The sequence below is a fragment of the Primulina eburnea genome, chromosome 4, assembly GCF_022965805.1.
Source record: "Primulina eburnea isolate SZY01 chromosome 4, ASM2296580v1, whole genome shotgun sequence".
Taxonomy (NCBI): domain Eukaryota; kingdom Viridiplantae; phylum Streptophyta; class Magnoliopsida; order Lamiales; family Gesneriaceae; genus Primulina; species Primulina eburnea.
This window is the reverse complement of record NC_133104.1, coordinates 9,809,361-9,812,601: the sequence shown is the minus strand read 5'-3', so window position 1 is coordinate 9,812,601 and position 3,241 is coordinate 9,809,361. Positions and strand designations below refer to the sequence as shown.

Genomic DNA, 3,241 nt, shown 5'->3' with positions numbered 1-3,241 from the left:
ACTTGACGACCCTAATTCTCATATAGCTGACTTTCTTGAAATTTATGATACTTTTAAGTTTAATGGCGTGTCTGATGATGATGTTCGTTTGCGTTTATTTCCATTTTCACTGAGAGATAAAGCTAAGTCGTGGTTAAACTGTTTGCCTGTATGGTCTATTACTACATGGGAGGATATGGCAAAGGCATTCCTAATCAAGTACTTTCCTCCGTCGAAGACTATGAAGCTTAGAGCCGACATTACTACTTTTGCTCAATATGAGCAAGAGTCACTTTACGAGGCATGGGAGCGCTACAAGGACTTGCTGAGGAGATGTCCACACCATGAGCTGCCTCATGGGTTAGTTGTTCAAACTTTCTACTACGGTCTACTTACTCCTAACCGTACTATGATAGATGCTGTTGCCTGTGGTAACTTACTGAGAAAGACGGCGGAGGAAGGATATGAGTTATTGGAGGAGATGGCTGCTAGTAGCTATCATCCTCAGTCTGATAGGCAGAGACGAGGTGCTGGAGTTAATCAAGTTAATGATTTGTCGGCGGTTTCAGCACAGTTAGAGGCTTTGAATAGAAAGATTGATGGGATGAGCATGAGTGGGTCGGCTATGCGTCTGCAAGAAATTTTCTGTGATAAGTGTGGGGGTGAGCATGATGTCCAGGATTTCCAAGATGGCAATCCATTCTATGTGCCTGAGGGAGCACCGATAAAACAAGTGGGATTCCAGAACCGTCCTAGAAATGACCCTTACTCGAACACATATAATCCGGGATGGAGGAATCACCCAAACTTTTCATGGGGAGGTCAAAACAACCAAAATCGCCAACAAAGAGGTCCACCATATGGGATGCACCAAGGATTCGAGCCAGAATTGCCTCAGGAGGAGAAGTCCAATTTAGAGCAAATGATGACTAAATTTATTTCTGCAACAGAGACGAGATTTCAGAACCAAGATGCATCCATAAAGGGGTTAGAGAATCAAATTGGACAATTGGCTAAGTTGATTGCTAATAGGGAGCAAGGAGCTTTGCCAAGCAACACGGAAACTAACCCAAGAGAACATGTAAAGGCTGTGGAATTGCGTAGTGGAAAAGCACTCGAGTCTAATGAGGAAAAGACCAAGCACGGTGAGGATGAGGTAGAAAATCGAGGAGGTAAGTCTTCTAACTCTACATCTACACCTACTGCACAGAACAAAATTGTTATTCCTCCACCTTTTCCTGCAGCAATGAAGAAAGCTAAATTAGATGCACAATTTGGTAAATTTCTTGAGATATTTAAAAAATTGCATATTAACATTCTTTTTGCTGATGCTTTATTGAATATGCCAAGTTATGCAAAATTCTTGAAAGATATCTTAGCAAATAAGCGGAAGCTAGAAGATCATATGACGGTGAATTTGACCGAAAATTGCTCCGCTTTAGTTCAAAACAAGATGCCTCCTAAGCAAAAAGATCCAGGGAGTTTCTCTATACCTTGCATTATTGGTGACATTAATTTTCATAAAGCTCTATGTGATTGTATCCTTCGGTTTTTTCTTACTTCACACCGTATCATGTGTACTTTTATAGATAAATTATTATTTTTAATAATAATTATTAATGTAGTGTAAGAGTTTTACCGAAACTCATCTTTTAATATGGGTTTTACTGACTTTTTTCCCTTCATTTTTGACTATATCTGTAATGACCTGACACCACTCTTGTAGAACCCGTAATTTGGACTGCGTTTAAGCCATGCATAATTTCTAGTAATTTAATTGCTTGAGTATTTAAATTCTTTTCTTTGAATTTATTTATTTTACGCAGTAGTTTAATTGTTACTTTTTCAGTTAAATAAGTGAGGCCGGTCCGGAGATGGAGTTTTGAGATAATTAATAGAGACTTATTTAAGAAGTGGTAATATAGCATGTTTATTTCATTACATTTCAAAAGTTCGTGCATTAAGATTTTTAAGTTGCATTTCACGTTCGAACGAGGATCGGAGACCGGGGAATTTTCAGGAAAATTATTTTATTACACGATTAATTTTTATAAATTAATTTAGAGCATTTTAAGTGTATTTTTCTAAATTAGGATTTTATTATGGTATTTTTACCCGCGAGACTTTATTTTTTTAACGGTACGTAAATTTTAGCGAATCGGGAGACTTTTTAAGGGTTCAGCTAACATTTTAAAAATCTTTTCAACTCGAAATATTTTACGAGAGTGTGTTCGGGTTTAATGGGCCTACTTTTAAGCTTGTTGGGCTTAAAACTCTTTTAAACTTTTAATTATTTAATTAGAGCCCATTAATTATTATTTTCTCTATATAATTAACACCTAAACTACAATTAACCTAAACCTAAATCCCACCACAGCCGACACCCTCAGAGCCCTCGTTTTCAGAATATAGCAGCTGAAGGCTTCGGTTCCCCTTGGTTTGCAAGAGAAAAACTTCATTCAGATCTCCATTTGTATCGTTCTTGTCTTCAAATCATCAAGGCATGTTTTGTATCCCCTTTTGCTGCATCACTCACGTAATAAATATGTATATATATCAGTTGTGTGTATGATACATGCAGTAGTTCGGTCCAGCCGCAGGGAAGAGAACTTTCGAAAAAAATAAATTTTGTATCCCTCATTCTTTTGTTGTTACACACGGTCTCTGAATTGGGTGCAAAGGGTGGTTGTTATTTTGATGCTACGGGACAGCTTAGAGCTGGTTTGGGGTGTCAAGGGGCTGGTGTAAAATTCTAGATGTTGCAGCGATGGGCCGAGGGGTGTAGAAGAGAAGGGGTTCACGCTGCCTTGTTCCAGATCGAGGGATAGGCTCGGGTTGGTGGTGCAATGGTGATTCTAGATCATGGATAGACTCTGGTGGGTCTGAACCATGGTCTGGAAATGCAAGAGTGCCTCTGGTCTTGTCCTAGAAGTCGGGAGGGGAGTTATGAGTGAATTGGTTTCGGGAGTGATGTCTCGGTTTTTTTTGTGGTTAGATGAGTGCATGGGGCTGAAAGCTTAGTGCGGTTAGGTGGCTTGGGGTCTGGTCTAAGTCCTTGATAGGCTGGTATGTGGCTGGAATGACGGGGAAGCTTGAGGCGAGAGCTTTTGAGGGATATGTGCATGTGAGGTGGCATAATGAGATAGGACCGAGAGATGAAGTTAGGTTCTGGAAATTGCAGCCGTGGATTAGTAGCTTATTGACATTTGTCTAGGGTCTATTAAGTGTTTTTAAGACATGGTGGAAAGTTGGGAAGAATTTG

At 39.5% G+C, this 3,241-nt stretch overlaps 1 non-coding gene across 1 annotated transcript; it reads right to left on the bottom strand.

Moving 5' to 3' along the window:
- Positions 1-223: 223 nt before the first annotated feature.
- Positions 224-330, bottom strand: LOC140831267 (small nucleolar RNA R71). The gene has a single exon (XR_012117841.1). It is a non-coding gene; the product is annotated as a small nucleolar RNA R71 (small nucleolar RNA).
- Between the last annotated feature and the right edge of the window lie 2,911 nt (positions 331-3,241).